Source organism: Scleropages formosus, chromosome 25 (genome assembly GCF_900964775.1).
Source record: "Scleropages formosus chromosome 25, fSclFor1.1, whole genome shotgun sequence".
Classification (NCBI taxonomy): Eukaryota; Metazoa; Chordata; class Actinopteri; order Osteoglossiformes; family Osteoglossidae; genus Scleropages; species Scleropages formosus.
The window spans coordinates 12004551-12024496 of record NC_041830.1 but is presented as its reverse complement, the minus strand read 5'-3'; positions in this window follow the sequence as shown (position 1 = coordinate 12024496).

The window sequence follows — 19946 nt, the reverse complement described above, 5'->3', positions numbered from 1 at the left end:
TTGCTCGTTGTCATTGTAACTCCTAAGTCACCCGCCCACTAGCTAGGTTATCTAAAAACCTCTTATAACTGATTAAATAACTGATGAAACCATTATTGTGTAAGGCTAGAAGCTTAATTTTTTTTAAAGTAAAGACATGCAATTAGGTTGCGTGATGGGATGTCTGGGGATAGGTTTGCATCCTGCTAGGTCTGTTCTCCCCCATGTCTGTGTGGATTTCCTCTGGGTGCTCTGGTTTCCTCCCACAGTCCAAAGATATGCAATTCAGGGGAAGCGGACACTATAAACTGGCTTTAATGTGTGAATGATATCCCGGTTCCAGTCCAGGGTGTGCCTCCCCCAGCATTGTGCTCATTAGTTTCAGGATGGGTTTCAAACCGCCGCAACCTCGACCAGGGCGAGCAGCAATCCAACGTGAGTGAGTGAGAGAAATGCAATTTGTAAGACCACTTTATCACAGTTTACCTGCTGGTGGACTACAACCCAGGTTCAGCGGACAGCTCGACAAAGTCCCGAAAAAGGCCAGGCCCAAAGGAAATCCCACGGATGCAGTTTTCCACTCTTGAAACATGTTCCTCCTTCCTGCTCCTTCTTCAAACGTTTTCACACGACAACCTGGTACGGCACTGGGGGCGTGCAGTAGAACAAGAATTAAAAACGCGTCTGACACCATCCTCCCACGCCGGTGGAGTCAGTGTGGCCGAGAGATGGGATGGCCAGATGGCTCCCCTGCTCAGCCCCCCACCCACTGTGATGCTTCCATAAAGCTCAGCAACACTCATGAGTGTCAGAACACATTGTGTGAGAAAAGCAGGAATGCATTTTTTAACTTCTGAGACAGCTGAGCTTCATGTGGTGTCCAAAACCCACATCGTTCCAGAATTTCAGAGCTTTATTTGTGACGCTCAGAGATTTATTCTCATTCCGCTGTGGTCTCATCCACTGGGACAGAGACGCAGTAGTTCGTATATAGTTCACAGCGTCGACTGGAGCATCTTGCTCTAAGCGCCTCTTCAAGGGTGGCGGGGGCTTGGCACACTTTTCACACACTTTTCACACACTCTTCATCAGATTCATCCTGAGGTATCAGCATCAGCTGTGCAAAGGAACCACCAGAAGTCTTTAACCATGCAGCTCCAGCATCATGAAATGTGTCAATGCGCTGAGATTCAGATGTCTGCTCCAGGGTACCGACTTTCTTCTGCGCTGAAATGCCTGCAGCATCGACGCCATGAACCATGTTTACCATGCGAGAATGAGACACTCAGGCAACCCGGGACATGCAAGACAGCCAGTCATGGGGCGGGGAAAAAAAATGTGACAGGTACCTATCCAGCCCACCTTGTTGAGATGGGTAGGACATGGGGGCTGATGACAAGGTCCTCCTCTATAGCATCCACTGACAGCGCTAGTCATTGCCCTTCAGTGCTTATGCTGCAAGTTCATTTTACATTTAAAGAGAAACAGTTTCATTTAAATATGCAAGATTCACGTCCAGCTGTCGGTCAGTACAGGAACGAGTATTCAACAAAAGTCAGATTAAGATCCATCCAGTGGTCAGTGCAGAAGAGAATTATCCAGACTGTGGTTAGTATTGAGAATAGGAATCCAGTTACTGGTTAGTGTGGGTAATAAAGGTCCAATCTATGGCCATTGTGTAGAACAGGGGTCCGGTCAGTGTGGGCATGATGAACAGCTGGTAGTGTAGTGGTTAGAACTACTGCCTTCAGCCCCAAAGGTTGCAGGTTTGATCTTTGCCTCTAATACCCTTGGGCAAGGTACTTACTTTAAAATTGCTCCTGTAAAATTACCCAGCTGTGTAAATGGGTAAATAATTGTAACCTTAAGCTTGTAAGTCGAGTTGGAGAAAAGTGTCAGCTAAATGCATAAATGTAATAAGGGTCGAAACATTGGTCAGCGGTTGTTCTCTGCTTTGCTCTGGTGGTTTCCACAAGGTGTTTGTGCTGTCGAGAGACTCTTAGTGTTACTGCTGGTCTGAGGCAACGTCAGTCTAATCTCTTTAAAATGGCTTTTCAAAAATAACCTTGAAATCATCAGAGTGAGCTGCCTGTTTCTGGAATGTGGGGTTCCGGAGGAGGAGATATCAGCAGGTCTGCCTGGTTCCCCAGGGATACCAACTTCCTAGCTAAGTATGGGGAAGGGGTGGGATTAGAACAGCGACAGGAGTGAGATCCATGTCCCATGGAGTGTACAGGACTGATATCTGCAGCCGCTGAAGCATTCCATCTAAAATAAGAGCAGGAGCTGTCATGCCGAGTGTCCTCAGAAGAGCAGGTCTGAAGTTGACCGGAAAAATCCCAGCATGGGAGCTACTGCTGATGACCCTCTTAGTCACAGGGCTTCTAGAGAGACTCATCATTAGGACCGCCGAAACCCGAAGGCCATGGAGGTTACCACCGCAGGAACTTGCGTCCGGTGCAGAATGCTGACCGTACGACCAGCCCACACAGAGGCTGTCCAATCTTTATGGCCTGAGCAGCCATAACCAAACACTGCTGCTTGGTTCAGCGAGTCAGACACGCATAAACCCGTGGATGATGAAATGCATCCATAGAACTCGCTAACTGTTCCAAGAACCAAACACAATAGAGCAGAGCCTTCAGAATGGCATTTCATGGCTGTTGTTTCAGAGCAGTAGATTTAGGTGGGAACAATATGAAATCTCTTTAGTGGCTTCATGCGTCTTGCGTTGTTAAGGTATATCCCATAATCCCCTCCTTTCGACGGCCAACGCAAGAATGACACTTGGCAGTGAACATGCGGCATGGAGAACACAGTTGTCTCAGCCATGAAGCAAATTTGCGCTTATTACGTCCTCCTCCCTTCTCACACATCAGCTGTCCCATGCTTGGTGTGCCGGAAGTGGGACAAACCGTGACCGTACTACTAGGCACGTGCTCCTGGTGAGTTGAATGGTCCCGTGTGTTAATCGAATGCGTGTCTGGTGTGTTGGATGTCTGTGCTCCTCGTGTGTAAAACTGACAGGATTCATGTTGGCCAGAGAGGTGGCCGCACATGCTGTGATTTTATACCCGCGTGGACGTCCAGATCCTAGAAGACCTCGATGTTTCCCCCATTTTCTAATATGTGTGAATGGCGATTTAGCTGTAAATCGTTTTCAAGGGCATAGTGCCATTGCTCTATCATTTATGTGAGTACATATGACAATTGTATAAGAAACATGGTTTTCCATTAGGAGCCGGGACCTTATCAGGCACAAGCAATTGAATTTGCCTCCTGGTTATTCTGAGGGATAGATAGAGAAAACCAAAGTTGTGATTGAAAGTCAGATGAATTGCATACATAATTCATGCAGTATGAGAGCCTTGGCAAGTCGCTATTTGCTGGATCTGTGGAAAACACTCAAGCGGAACGGAAAGCCTGCATTCGGCTGCTCGAGTGCTGGGGCTACAAACCAGCCGCGGTAAGTCTCCCCCCCTGGGCGTACGCATCAGGGCAGCGGGCTGCAGCAGAAACAGAGACGTGGAGTGCAGCAGAAGAGGAGTTAGAAGAGACAAAGTTACAGCAAACTCAGTTTTACAGGCAATTCGGTGCCGCAGATAATAAATCGGTGTCACAGCAGAAAGACACTGGTTTGATGGCATGGACAAGTGAGTGAAGGGTGAATACAGGTGAATACATGTGAATCCAAGGGCACCCTTTTTATTTTCAGTGACGGTGGTGCAAAATTCCGAAAAAGATCTTCAGACAGAAGACACAACAAAGACGCAGAAGGAGGGCTTCCGGTTAAAAGTGAGACAGCCAAGAACACTGTGAGCAGAAGCAAACAAACAAGATTTAGCAGGTCCTTCTACAGCATCCTCCTTTCCAGTGACAGTCCAGTTTGGAAAATAGATGCCAGGTGTGCTGGAGAGGCTCCTAGAACTCAGACAAGGACCTCCTCCGGTGTTAAGGTGAAGTTGTAGAGGTTCGTGACACTCGGTGCCACCAGGAATGTGGGTGGACTTACAGGGTGAAAAGTTTTACTGAACGCTCACGCAAAGGACGCCGTGCTTCCTGACAGTTACAGCTGCCGTGTGGAACGGAGAACCTGCTGTTTCCGCACTGTGTTCTTCCAGGCTGCCGCAAGAGCGGTGCTAACGTTCAATTCGTCTATGCTGCTTACTTTGGGAACCCAATGCATATCATGCATTTTATGGTATTTTGATGACAAGGAGGGAACTGGAGCAGGCAGTTGAGCTGTATGAATGAGCTCCAGTGTTCTGCTCCCGTTTGACAAAGAGACAAAAAGCAATTTTCTGCAGGTCAGTCGTGCATCGTATTGTGACAGAGAACAGAAAAGGAAAGGCCCTCAAAATGTTGTTACGGCACAGAACAAATCCCACAGAGAAACAAAGGGTAGGTACTTAATGCTGATAGCAGATCACGCTTGCTCATGGGCACACGCATATTTGGAATAATCTATGATGACAATCCAGATACCCGAGTGGCCGATTTACAGGAAGACTGAAAACGCTTTCACATTTTAACAAGATATTTTGATACTTTTTCATGTATAACTGTAGAATAATTAAAAATGATTATAGCTAAGATTATTGCCTAGAAACCACTATCATGAGTTTGAATCTGCAACCTTTCGGTGAAGTTCCCAGCCCTGGGATGACAGTTTCAGTCAGATAAATGTAAAAACTCCACCATATAGAGCAGATCCAGAAACTGACTGGTCATTTTACTAATCTGTAAAATATGTGCGCTGTAGGGCAATTGCAGGAGTAGTTGGGTGCAGTGATTTTAAAGACATTCCCCAGCCCCAGCCATACTCATTCTTCCCTCCAGGCTCTAGGTCTTTTTTTCGAATGAACAATAAATGTGGCATTTTGCTTCCTGCGCCATTTAATCGAAGACATCCATTTTTAACGTGGACTGTAAGCTGCTCACTGCTGTATCCACCAAAGTCCCCCCAGCCGCCCCCCCCACCAAACTAAACAACTAACCACTCTCTCCCCGGGTATTTCAGAACACACTGCATGTAAATCCACAGCATCTGAATACCGAGTGTGCATCTCATGCATTCCCAGTCAGTGGATCTCATGGAGTGGGGGAGGGGGTAGATATCTTCTTTTGTTATTTTGGTGGAATTTCAGTTGAAGGCACAGGTCCAGTCTGCTTTTGGCTCCATTTCTCAGGCATATTTCTAGAGCGCATCTTGTTTTGAAAGTCCCTTGGAGCAAGCTACAAAATCAGCTCCAAAGAGATGCGGGAAAAGCAGTTTGGAGCTGTTGGATATTCCTGCATTCCTAAAATAACTAGGAACATGTTATTATTTATTTGCCTTTTGGATTCATGGTGTAAAGTATTGGAAATGTCATAAGTCTGAGGGAATATAGCCAACCCCCTGCTGCCTGAACAAGGTGCCCTGTATCTGGGCTTTCTAACTTGGAGAAAGAGAGGTGGAGCGGCAGGAGGATGTAATGACTCAGCAAGGGCATGTTGGAGGGGAATTCAGCTGGTTGAACGGCATCATATAAACTCTGGATGGGCCAGAAAGGCAAAGAAATCAAAACTGGTTTTGACTGAGACTGTATAGTGCTCTCGACTTAAACAATACAAAGGTTCTCTGCTTAGCTGAGACTTATCGGGGTGATGTGAGCCACTCATGCAGACCTTCTGTCTTTGGGACAACTGTGGGTATGATTTAAAATCAAGTCTAACATAAAACAACAACAAGCAAGAGAAATAATGCACATCCTGCATTTCTCAGCTGACGCAAAATTAACGGAAGAACCACCTTGATTTTCTCTGAAGAACTCTTACACATCTGCCCCTGAGCTTTAATCAGGCTTGGGTAAAAACCTGAACTTCCGATTATCCAAATCCTAGCTCCAACACAGAATATGAATGAACCCTTTGCAAACGGTCTCCCCAAGTTTCTTTTAACTGTTATATGAACCATCACCTTTTATATAACAACTAGCACCCTGTTCACAGTTCTGAATACTTTGTGGTCACGTCTTCCATTTTTCTAGGTTTGTATGTTAACCCTTATCATGCTCTATGTCGTGTCCCCCAGGAGCTGCACAATGATGTCCGTAGATGTTGTGCAATGCATTTGTCAGATGAATACCTTAGGAATGGCAGCGAGAGGTGAATGCTGAACCATTTTGTGCTTTGGCTGCAGCTCAGCTGGTCCTGAGAACTGTGTATCAGCTGTAATTATTTATATAGCAATATCACCTTCAAGTAGCTGCCTTCCGTTTGCCTGGAAAATATTGTCCCATTAGTACACTGTAAACCTTGAAGCCACCTCCACAATCCTCTGTAACACCCAGTGGGAGGATCCATTTGGCGAGACTCTTGTAAACAATTACTTACATATCCACTCTTAACTCATTGTGCCTCCACTTCAGTTTGGGCCAAGTGCTCCCTGTGAACACTATGAGGAGTTTCCTCATACAATGGGTTTGTTGTCTCGGATCAAACGAATCAAGTCTGAAGAGGGCAGGCTGGACAAATTAGCCAAAAAAATGACACACTGCGGTTAAATTAGCGTCACATAGAACACAGGGGATAGAAAAAATGCTAAAAGACCTCAGGAAAAGGCTTGGCCCACATGGCAAACCGTGCAGAAGGACGTCCCGGAAGGCGCCAAGGGCCTGCTGCAATTCACTGGTCCACATCATCAGATGTAGTCTGTGATGCAGGCCTCTGGTATGAACAGACCACACTGGTTTACTTACCTTTGCATCACATAGGACCAAACCGGAATAGAGCAAGCAAAGGAGAGAGAATGACAGAGAGAAGAAAGAAGAAAGAGACACTGAAATTGTTTTAGATTCCAGACTGAATTCCAGCCTAGTAGTTTAAAATGCAGCAAGGGAGAGCGTGAACAGGAAGAGGAATGTTTTTCCTGTCTTTTGACCAGTAGAGGCTTCCTGATCTAAACTGGCCCTGCCTTGTCAAGCAATATTGTTTCTGGATGCATCAGACATCAGGCTAAAAGTGTCCTGTACTGATTAATTAATCAATTGCAGCACTTTAAACATGCCGTCCTAACCAGCACTTGGGCTCCATCTGTTTAAAGTTAGCTTGTAGGAGACTTCTAGTTGTTAAGAGGAACTGGACAGCACAATGTGTGAGGGAGTAACTGGGACCCACGCTGTGTGACATAACAGACTTGTCAATCTAATCCATTATAAAGCACAGTTGTAACGTCACATGAGATTTTTGACTGAAATCAGTGCCTAGATCTCATATAACTGCTGAACGTGCAAGCAATGATGCTGTTGGACTACCATGTGGGCAACAGTGGCAGTGAGGCACTTCAGAGCATAGACTTTTAGTCTATAGGCTGTTGGCTCAAGTTCCTGGAGAGGTTTGTCTGTAGTATTTTTGAGTGTGGTTCTTAATCTATAAAAATATGCAATAATGGGAAGCAGGTAGTGCAGTGGTTAAAGATGTTGCCCCCAGTCAGAAGAACCCAGATTTGAAACCCTACTCTGACTGCAGAAACCCCATAAAGGTACTTATGCTGATAATAAATATATAAATGTAATATAGCAGAGCTGTAAAAATTAGTAAGAATAATTGTAATAATAATCTGGAGGATGGTAGATGTCAGAGGAGCACAGTGATGCACAGAGAGCTATGTGCCCCATATTTGCCTGAGTATCACTCTTTGGGTTGTTTCATTAGCTGTGCATACTGTTTGGTTTGCACGACGCTGCTGTATTGGAAGAAACAGTCTGAGGCTGAATTCAGGGATTTCAGCATTGTGACTTTTATTCTTTACTTAAGTTAAACTGACTAGAAACATAACAGAGTCACTCACGAATCCATTGTGTTATTAATTTGCATTCAGTCATAATAAAATGTTTGGACCTTACTGACTGTTTTTCCTTTTTCCTTCCCTTTGCTGCAGGAGACTACTTGCGGTATAGGATTGCCCAGGGCATGCAATTATGCCAATCTGTGTGACACAATCCTGCATAGCTGGTCAGGATGTGGAACCTGTGTCACAGGCTGAATGGACAATGCATTGTGAGTAGAGATAATAATCTCTCATTAGAGTCATTCATGAGAGAAAAGGTGATGGAGGGAGGGACAGGCTGTCCTTTCACTATAGTGACATCAGATCTTTGGGTCCTACACTGACAGCGGCTCTTAAAGCTGCAGTAACAGTGGCTCTTGGTCCCTCAACAATGACCCTTTAGGTGCCTAATTTTACTGGCCCTTTGGGTCCTATGGTAACAGTTTGGGTTCTGCAGTAACAGTGACTCTAGGCTGACCGTTACAGGGACCTTTTGGGTTCTAAAGTAACAGTGAGTCTAGATTACTCAGTAATCTGCGTAATCTCAGTAAACTGTGACTGTTTTTTGTTTTACTGTAACATTAACTCTTTGGATCCTGCGTTAACACTGACTCTTTGTGTTCTACAGTAACAGTGACTCTTTGTGAGATACACTCTAACTATGATGGCTAGAGCGACCTTCTCAGAACTGTCACTTGCTTTCTTAGAGACGTGGGAGGATTCCCAGAGAGCTCTCTGCGTGTCATTCCGGTCGCTGTTTCAGCACTTTTCTCTCCCCCGCAGTTACACATTCAGCTGAAGTGTGTTAAAGCAATCACCGCCACCCCCCATGCCCCAGCCCATTCACTGAATCAAGGCTAGAGAAAAATACCTCTGAACAGGTGGCTGCAGGTTGGCCAGTACGTCGGAGCACAGTTATTTTAAAGGTCTATGAAGTAAAGTGTACAACAAGTAACCAAAATTAAGTGACCAAAATCTAATATTTAATGAAAAAAGAATGAAAATATGACCATGCCTCATATATAGAGAATTTATCTATGCTGCAGAACATTTAAATGGTTTTACTGGTTTATATTATTATTCTAATGTCATTTACATTTTGCTAAAGAAAACAAGGCCTGAGTGTGTGGAGGAAGTGTGAGTGCTGTGGTTGGAAGACTTCGCATTACATCACAAGTAGTGACTTTTACTTTGGGTCCTGCAAGTCCATAATTCTTTTCTCCTCTGTGATGGGATGAAGTTCTCGTCTCTGAGCTCCACCGAAGCCCCACAGGCAGAGAATTATCACAGAGCTCTTTGATCACAAGGAGCGAAGGCTACATAAACCATATGACCGGAGACTCACTGCTCCGAAACATTGGTCTGCAAAGCCAGGAACAGAGTATGTGTGTGTGTGTATGTGAGAGAGAGAGTGCTTATTCTATTCATTACTAAAATTTCATTCCGAAGATGTGCTAGCACTATATTTTTCTTTTTACACTATGACAGCTTCCGAACAATTTTTCAGGTTAATAGAAAAGCTGAGGGATGATGATGCATTGTGGTGGAAGGTGGAAAGATGCATCAGATGCTTAAAATCGACAGGAAGGCTGATGAAGACCCAATGGCCCGGCAGATAGCAGCGGTGGAACTTGTTGACGGTGTAGGCCTTGGAAGTGTGTTAGAAGCATACCTGTGCTGAGGTGGACCGCGGGCGGCACCGATGGAAGTGGGCCCGGAGGTGCTGGGAGTGATATAGCTGTCTCAGTTGCCCTGTTAATACAAACAGCTCAGAGGCAACCACAGTAGTTTTCTGAATCTGTAATGAGGGATGAATTGAGGAAGGAGAGTTTCCTAGCAATAATGATAATATACTCTGCTCTTAGCATTACAAACAGTTATGTTTTTTCCAGTTTTTTAATTTCAACTGCATTTTCTTTGTTACCTGTTTTATAAAATTCGCGCTTGTTGCACAACAAACATGATTGTGTTCACCCTGACGGGTGGCAGGAAAGAGCAGCCAAGATAAAAGTATGTAACCCCCTTAACACACCTTAAATCAAGATTCCATCTACATATGTATGTACCTATGTTACAAAGTATTTTTATTATATAGCTATATCTAAGGTTTTTACAGAAACTAACCAGCATCTATATTTTTAACCATTTATTCATTGTGACTGTATGGCAAAACTGACTTTGGAGTTGTGAACAACAGGAGTTATGAACAGACTTCTATCTGTATTGTGTTTTGAGGAGCCAGTACTTGTATTTCATTATATAGTGCATTTCCCACATGCAGTTTGCTAAACAATACAGGGAAAAATAACCCTCACAGCCTGATCTATCAGTGCGAAGAAACAGAATGACAGGTTCCGGGAGAGAGTTCAATGGGCACAGACAGACTGTTCCTGCCAATTCTTACATTATTATCAGCGCCAACCGGCCTCTGTAGTGTAATATCAGCCCATGAAGACGGTCTTAGAGTAATAAAAACATATTTATTTCCATGCGGGACTTTGAGTAGGCCTACAGCCGCACACTCTGCTCCGCTCCCGCAGAAACACACCAGCAGGCTGCAGGTAGCGAGTGCTGCAGCCTCTGTCAGGTTGGCTGCTAAATGAGAGCACAGACTGAATCGATATTATAGATTCTGCGGGACGTTAATAAGTGCAGGATCTGTCTTTACATGCAGTGCTTTAAAACTGCTGAACCGCTGTCCCCCCTGTTTCAAAACTGTCTGTAGTGGTGTCGTGTAAATAATAGTGTGTACCTGAGTGTGTGTATGGTGTCTGTCTTGTTTAACGGAAAGAGCTGTCTCTGAGTTTTCGGTGCCCCCCCCTCCCAGGACTGTTTCTGGCTGGACGTGCCACAGTATGGGGTTCAGGGTACAGCACGGGAGGCACAGCCAGGTATCACCCCCCGAGGGAAAGTGCACACCCCCACTCGATGGGGGCTCCCGCAGGGTTCCGCGTCGGCCCGTCTCTGTCAAAGCAGGTGCGAGCGGCATGCTGATTGGGCGCCGGCCCCGATTCAAATCAATGTGGACGACAAGGAGGTCGATGTGCCTGCATCGGGACCCACTAGAGCCTCTTCTGTTCAGGGGCCGCAGTGTTTCTGCACCGCGAGCGTTTAACGCATCGGCATGGACGCACGCTGACTCTTAATGCACTGACTCAACAGCATGCTCCCTGAGGCACTGACTTGCCGGCCCTGCTGATGCACTGACTCACACATTTTCCTGTATTTATTTGATGCTCTTCTCTAAAGAAACTTAGAATCTAAAGCTACTTGCTGTGATTTACCGATGTAGCCAGGTGGGAAATTTTTAATGCACTGCTTCACAAGAAGTACCTTGATGAAAGCCACTGCAGCAGGAGGTGGGATTCGAACCTGGGTATTTCAGACTGAAAAGTGACGGATTTAACCTCTACATAATCTACTGCCATTTTTAGGTTTAGGCTGGATGGATAGTCTTATTGTTTTTATTATCATTCATGAAATTGCAAACACCCAGGTGGGAACTTGTTCATAGCCCAAAGACCGGGGAAGGGTTTGGTCTACTGTGATACCTGCTGCCATATGCTAAAGCTGGATGGGAACAAAGTGTCGCTCCCTCCCACAACTACCGTACAAAACTGCTGCAGAAGTGACATCTGGGTGCTTTGTGGTCAGTAAATAAAAAGGTTTGCCAACCTGAGTCCTGGCTGATAAATTATCTGGATCGGTGAGTCACTAGATACGACAGCAGCTGTTCATCTGCTATGGACTCTTTCTCAGAAATAACACTTGAGCCGAGTGATCTTCAGTCACATCACACATCTCCCACGATGCTCTGCTCTCCAGGATCCCGTCGAATCGGAGGAGACCCTCCAACCTCATAACTCTCATAAGGGCACGCAGATGCCAGCCGTTACACCACATGAGCACAATAAAGAGTTAGATACACAACACATCCCTGTCCTGGCGTTCTCAGCGTATGGCTCTGATCCAGGACCGGAACTATTTCTCTTGGAACATTTTGCGCACGATGTGTGGAGGAGCACCTGCAGCAACTGTTTACCTTTGGGGTGTCAAACACTCGTAGCACAGTGGTGTTGGGAGTGAGCTCATGTCTAACGTCTGCTGGTCAGATGAGGAACGTGGTGTTGAGGGTATAGCACTCTCCTCCTGGAGACTAACCGTCCTCAGACCACAGTCAGCACAACCTTAGACCACTGAAACCGTGACCTCACCGCAGTATGCTGAGCACCACCTTGTCAAGACGGTCGTGACGCTAAATTCCAGAGTTGTACAATTCCTGGTTAGTGATGGGTTGTTATGAGCCACTTGAACACCAGGCCTCCCTTTCAGCACTGCGCTGCTGGCACCGGTCGTTTGCTCTGGCTGGATGCGCCAAAGCTCCTCAGTGGCCTGAGCACAGAAGGTTCTGGATCACACTGTTGGCCAGAGACAAAGTGGAGGATCACAGCAGTGAGGCCCTGACCACCCAAAGGGAAAGCGGCACTCTACTTGTTTATACCCATCTTGGTCAGGGATGAAGGAGAAGAGCTGTTGTTTGTCCTGCTGGTGTCTATTAGTTGAGCACAGGAACCAGAAGGAGCGAGACAAGATCACCACCTGGACACTGTCAACAACAGCACGACAGATTTGCACAGGGATTAATGACAGTTACAGAAAATGTTGGCGTCTTCATGAGTGGTCAGCGAGTGGCCATGTTCCACTGGATTGTGGGTAATAGTGAACAGTGTCAGTCTGATCTCGTCAAGTAAAACATGGAGGCATTTTTTTTACGGTTGTTAAATGTATTTGAGTCAATGTCAACTCTTGTTAAGACATGTAAAGTCCTTCCAAAAAGTTCTGTGCTCCCCTTGCGTCCTTGGTGTTGAAAGGTATGATTCCATCCTCACTGTGATTGATTGAGTCCATCCATCTAGGTGCTGCACGTCCTCTTTGGTCTTTTTCCTCCAACTCTTCCAGTCGTCAAGAGGATCCAGCCTTCTCGTGACATGTCCAGGATGCGATCCCTTAGTCTCATCATCTGTGCTTCCTCTGAGAGCTCTGGATCGATTTGATTTGATTTGAATGTTTTCCTGGGTGTCCGTGGTGTCCTTGAATGTCTCCACCCGCACCGCGGTACAGAAGGAGTCTATGTTTTCCATGACCTCCTTCTTCAATGACCAGCTTTCTTGTCCATACATGCTATAGAAAGTGGCATTGATCGAACCATTGTCAGCTTTGTTCTCATGGACATAGGAGCACATTTGAGGGCCTTTTGCCAAAGCTCTCAGTGCAGCTCCGTCAAGTGCTGGTCTTCAGTTTATGTATTGACTAATAGATCCCTTGCTGCTAATTATTGATCCCAAGAGGCAAAAGTTGTCAAGCATTTCTGTGTCTCCACCATCAACACAAAAGTTTGCTGCTTTTCCAGCTGTCATGACTTCAGTTTTCTTTGGATTTAACCGTTACTCCATCTGTTTTCAGCCTCTTTTTAAAATGGGATTTGAATGTCTTCATTCTGTTATTAATGTGGTATTGTTGGCATACAGAAGATTAGTGACGTTCCTCCCACCAGTTTCCAATCCATATTTCTCGTAATATGTTCAGTGCAAAATTCAGGTGAGAAAGTATACAAAGTTCTGAATGTATTAACTAATAATTTATTTAAGGGCTTTGATTTAAAGTTAACTATGCACACAGAGATATGTTTTTGTCTGTTTTTCCATGCCATGCATATGCAACTGAACTGGATTTGAAGCACCCTGTATAGACTAGAAATGGCTGTTACACTTTGACTTTGAATAGGGTGGTGCTACATGGCCTCGGTGGCGTCAGCTGGCTCTGCTCAACCCTGCATATGCCTCTCATTCACGAGAATCCCATTTAAATGTAAATTCCCCCTCGGTTTATAGAAAATGCTGTTCCACAAAAATGATTATCACTCTCATCACATTCATTTTTATTATAATTATGCTGTATTATGCTTCTGGGACTTTCCGTAGCTCTGTTTTTGTTAAGCGTTGTAATTTCTAACTGTCATGAGACGAGGATTGGCTGAGCCATGATTTTTAACTGTTTAATCAACGGTGCGTTTACTGAAGCCTTTCTGGTTAAGGGTTCTAGAAAAGGACCCACGTATCTACTGTGCAACCTGCTGTAGGAGGGGAACAAGAGAGTCCTCTCAGAATCAATAATAATAATAATAATAATAATAATAATACCAGTTTGGGGCCTTCTGTCCTGTGGGTTTTGAGCACACACTAATGAGTTTCATCCCTTTTTGACATTTTTCTGGCATTGTGGCTTGGCAGGGTGAGGGTGGCACCAAGGCGAGACTTTGGGGGAGCACAGTGTTGCCGCCCTGCTGTGCACAGCCACTTCCTTTTGCGTAACTCTCCTCCTGTTCTGCTGCTGTGACACAGTGAGTGAGTTTCCACTTATGGTCCCTGATGGCCCGAGTGCCCAGAACAAATATTTATAATTTGAAAATACAATATCACTCATGACAGCTGGCTCCGCCCCTTTGACCCAAGGGCCGAGGTGCAGGAGACCCCTGTGCCGCAATTGCATACAGCTGACTTGCATGGAAATGGATTATCACTCAGTAGAAGGTCTGAGAGTTGTGATGTGACTGAAGCTGGGGATTGTGGGCTATATTTAGACTGGCCCGCAGGGCCCCCTTTCTGGAGCGTTTGGCGAGAAGACTGGAAACTTTTCTGCTCGTTCTCGGCATGGCGCTAATTTAAACATGATGGTTGTTTCTTGGCCACATGCAGCCGGGAAGAGCTCCGCCCCCTCGCTCTCCCCCGGCCCGCATCAAAGCGCCCCTTCTGCAGCGTTCGGTAAACAAAAAATGTCGTCCTATCTGGAGAGGGTCTGCTCGCGGCTCTTTATTCCAGGTCCAGCTCCGAAAAGATGGTCCCAGAACGGCGTTGCACTACGGGATGCTGTCCTCCCCTGATTAAAACATTTTAATTTGATACATTTTCTGAAAGCCCACAGGCATATTTCTGTTTTCCCTTGCTGCTGAAATGTCCACTGCAATGACCAACCAGAGCTCTTCCCTCATGCGGATTGGGCCTATTTATAGACCGCGTCCCGCCTTCAACAAGCTGGGAAACCGAAAAATAATTAACACTCTGGAAGAGTGTGTGGAGGTCACAGTGGTGTGTGTGTGTTTGTGTGAGTGTGTTTGTGTCACGGCAGCGATGCTGAGGTCCTCCCTGAGGTGAGCAAGGTGCTCACCTGCAGACAGGTTGCCCACACGTACAGCTGTCCAATCCAACAACACGTGTCCCGTTCAAAGCATCGCGAGTGTGTCCGCAGCCGGTGTGTGGACACGTCCTGCATTGGGATCTAGCTGGGATTTGAGTCAAACATGTTCCTTTCCACCGTAATTCATGTCCCTCTCTCCTCCACGTGTTGGTCTCCTCTCTCAGAGGGATTGGTGTCTCCCACTCTCTCCCCAGTGTCTTTAGACCGCTGTGAATCACAGCAATGAGGAACGATGGGAGGTCTTTGGTTCCATGTGGTGAACGCTCAGGGGCCTGAATGGTCTCCCGGTGTTTCCGCAGCCACCTCCTGCGACTCAGACCAGGTAGCGAACATCCGATAGTGGTCCAGGTGCTAATTCAAACCGACGTGGGGGGGGGCTGTTTCTATGGTCCCCTGCGGCCGGCCTTTGAAATCGCTCCGCTCCCCAGGTCTGCCTCCCAAGATCCCCCCAGAGAGCCGCCTCTCCGTGTGGCTGGAGCTCGGCTAATTGGGAGATAATTACCTTAACAGGCGAGGAGTGGTGATTAGCGAGTTAGCGTTAAGGCTGAGCACAAAGGGACGGTTGATTATAGGGTAAGAGAGGAGGCAGAGCTGCTGCTTTTGTCCTTTCGTGTGTTTTAGAGTTCCATTGTGGTTCAGTTAACAATCGCTTCTTTACGCAAACTGAGGATCAGTGTGAACCTGCCACCGAGCGAGGTGAACAAACAAGAGTACGAGTGCCCATTTAGTCCAACGGCAACCGTGAGAAAACCAGCCCTTAGAGCGCACGCAGCATTCAAACCAACATGCTAGAACATTCTGGATTATGCTGCCTTGACGGGTCTTGAGGGATTCCACTGCAGCGGGTCATGCTCGAGTCTAGTGAACCGCGACTCCGAGAAACCTCTGAGATCCTAGCAATGCGATCCTACCTGATAGAGAAGCTCCCAGGAAGGCTTGTCCTTCTCCAACTCTGAATCTTCTCAAACTCTTACCGAGGAGCTCCACTAGGAGCAGTACGTAGCATTGCATTTTCCAGGTTTGAATCCCTCCTCCTGCTGTAGTACCCTTGAGCGGGGCACTTCCCTGAATTTCTACTGTAAAAACGACCCCGCTGTATAAACGTGTAAATCATTGTAAGTCACCATGGAAAAAGGAGCCTGATAAATGAAGTTTAATAATAATAACATGAACGACCCCTGTTTCCACTGGAGGGGGTTTCAGGAAGGAGATGCTGGACAAAGAGCCTCTGGGATTTATATTTTAATTCAGTATAAACAGAGCAGTAAAAATGTCACTCAGCTAGAGACAACAGTAAAGGTCAGATAAGAAACATTCTCCATCTTGCTGGCAAGATTTGCTCCACGGAGAGGGCTTCTGGGTAGAAAAAAGAGTCTTGGCTGGAGTCAACAGTGTGAGGAAAGAACTTTATCAGATGGCAGATACAGACGGGCTTAAAAGCACGAGTTGAGGGTGTGCCGGTCAATAGCCCCAGAGTAGTTGGGCTTTATGAATAAGAGCTCTTCCAGAGGCGGGTCGGGACCGAGCTGCTCTTCACCCCACAGATGACCTGGATGATTATTCATTCGGGTTATTCATGAGGATCTGGTTGAGCTGGGGATGACATTTCTGTCCAATGAGGCCAGAACCTCTTGCTCCAGCTTTTAGACATATTCATTTTGCTGATGCTTTTCTCCAAAGCGACAATGATTTCACCAAACTGCTGGGTCATTTTTACTGTATCCGTTCAGGTTAAGTACCTTGATCAATGGAACTGCAATAGGACTGGATGGCAGCAGATGTAACCACTACACTACTTGCTGCCCTATAAACGCAGAGTACTTTTACTTTTTAGACACCCATTTAATAGGTATTTGCACAGTAGGGGCTGCAAAAAGAGAGAGATGGCGTTTCCTCCAGGCCTCCCCCCATAGCTGAGGCAGAGCATACAGATATATTTGACTATTCTATAATATATATGTTCAGTGGGCTTGTGCCTGCGATGCAGTTTGCACGGACTGACTTTGCTTTTCTGTCGTGAACAAAATAAAAATCCCCAGCTTGCTCATTCTGCACAATTTCCAGTCTTAGCGCAATCCCTCAAAAGAGCCAAACACAAGCATTCGTAAGCCTCGGATTAATTTTTCCCCCTGTTTTCCCCACGGTTCCACCTCCGTTCTGTCAGTTCAGGTCTGAAGCTGCATTCTGCTGTAAGCGCGTCCCATACACCGGTCTGGTAAAGAGAGGACGAGCAGTGAGACGTCCCACCACGCCAATGGCTGTCTTTACACACTGCAGATGGACTGACTAGATGGACAGGTGCTGGTCCCATTCTGCTGTGTGATTTACAGTGATCTCTGGGGGGAATGCATCTACCAGCCCAGTCACCTTGTCCTTCCTTCCCTGATGGATAAAATGTTACTCCTTATCTATTGTTAATGGTTCTCCAAGGTCCATTCAGGGATGCTGACTAACAGTTAATGCATCATTCATCATGAGTGGACGTTCTCCCTAAAAAAGTATTCAGCAAAGAGTATCGGCAGCAACATTTTACCGTTTAAAGCTCCGTTCCAAACGGCTCTGGATCCCCTGGTGAAAAAATAACACGCTGGGATTCGGAGACAATTGTGTGTTGTGGCGGGGGGGGGGGGGGGACTCACATTTTCCTGTTCTTGCCAGCTTGTCACTCACACGTCCCTGACAAAGGCAGCATGGTTTCCATGCCGACGGCAGCAGAACGCTGACCATCAGCTGTGCTCTCCCATAGAAAGTTTTACACATCAGAGAGGTGCGATTAACCAGTGTCCTCATTAGGAGCAGCACAACGTCGCCGACGACTCCTCTTCGCTTGGGCTCGGGATGGACTTTGCAGTGTCAACATAACAGTCGTCTCTCCCGCTAAACACATCTTTTCTCACCTGAGTCACATCATGTTTTAAGTTGCACGCTGTTCGTCGGAGGATGAGATAAATATAGCCGCGCGGCAACGAGGATAGGCGGTAATGAGCACCGCGTTGCTTTCTGATGACGGGTAGCATCTCTCATAATTCACAGGGTGATTGCCAGGGTATCTGAGTATTTTTGACTAGGTCTGGATTTGGAGTCTTGTGTGTTTCGTGTGCGTTCTCCTCCACGTCTCTTTCTTCCTCAGCTGAGATCCAAGTCTTGCAATATTTCAGTTACATTGAAAAAGCACCCGCACATTACTTCAGCGACACAGAATCAGCGGTTATTGACACACAAGGTAAAAGTCTCGGAGATAACACCTCAGCCAGCATGCAAATTCCAACTGGCATCTCACACTCCATCAGCTGCACATGAATCGCCCACAGCTGTGGGAAGAACCCATCCACTCCTTACAGATCCAACACCACACAGATAGCTGACATGTCAAAGGTCTCACCGCTCAGCTACAGCAGCTGTACTGCGCTCAGAGGAGTTGCTTTGCAATCAATGGAGTTGGGTTCACTTCCCAATTGCTGCAGTGCTCTTCATCAAGGTACTTACCCAATACTAATACTGGGAAACTTAGCCAGCTGTATAAATGGGTTGATCACTTCAAGTAGTTTGCTGATGTAAAAACCACAAGTCATCTTGAAGAAAGGTGTCAGGTGGATAAAGGTTAATAGCTCTCGCACACTCCGCACAAGTCAGAATAAGACTGGATTCTTTTGAAAAGGCTGAGGATGAAGACCTTCGAATGCGACTGCTGTCCTAAAAGTCATTGATGGATGTTGGGTCAAATCAAACCGGAACTGTCAGTGGACACTCGTATGATGCACCAGCGGTTATCACGCGGTGTACGTCATGAGAAGGTTGGGTTCTTTGGTTGGAAAAGCTGGAGGAAAAAGAAGAAGAGGAGGCGCGGCAACCAGATGGACGGACTCAATCGCGGTGACGACGGACGCAGTGGACACGCGCCTTTTCAACTCTAACAAGCGGAGGACGGAACTTTCTGGAGACGCCGTACGTACGCAGTAAGCGAGACCCGGCGTTGACTCTGATACCCAACGACGACAACAACAACACTAACAAGACAGCTGACACACCTCTCAGAGCTCATCGGGAGCGCGCGCACCTCTCGGAGCTTTGCTTCCCTTTGTTTTACACACGGGGCCAGAAGGCCCTCCCACTCAACAGCAGGCAAAGTTTCTCCTGCTGAAATTCGTGTTAAGCGAGCCTGAAATATTCAGGGCTCGAATCTGTGCTTCCGTAACCGTTTGCGCTTTTTAATGTGGTACACATGCGGTTTCCGGGCTCGGCAATCGTACCGCGCTAATTAGCGCAGGAGAGATTAGCGAGAGAGAGGGAGATTCGACCAGCTCAGGCGGTGAGAGAGAGCCTTGTGAGAGCTGCACACTCCTTTCTTCTGTTGGAAAACAAGTACAGCTTGGTTACTGCGGTAAAGGCACTTCTGGAAAGGTCCTCTGGTCAAGCTGTTCATTACGGACCATTTCCACGATTGTCCTCTCGCTGAAAGGTCTATTAAAGGATTTACTGACCTGACCACGTCCGATCAAGTCGCGGAGTCAGACGACTGATCCCTCTCATTACCAATCATAATTTCCCCACTTATCTCACTGCACGTCATTAACTTATTTACCATACGTCTCAGGTTCACGGACGCTGCGTAAGGGGGGTATTAAAAACCCAGAAAGCAACCAAAACACAGCTTCTAGTGGTGAATCTTAAGTGTTGATTTTATTGCCTTTTACCATACGCTGTAATTTTACATTGCTTTGCAACTAGACGTTTTAACAGGAAAAATAGGAAACTAAATTAAAACAATGAACTCAAGAATGGATCTGTATACGTGTAACCCTTCTGTTCAGCTGCGTAATATTTAAGGAGTAAATTGAGCCGAGAGGTGATTAGGTGTCATCGTGGGGTCAGCAGAGACAGCGGAGCTCCTCGGATCCGGACG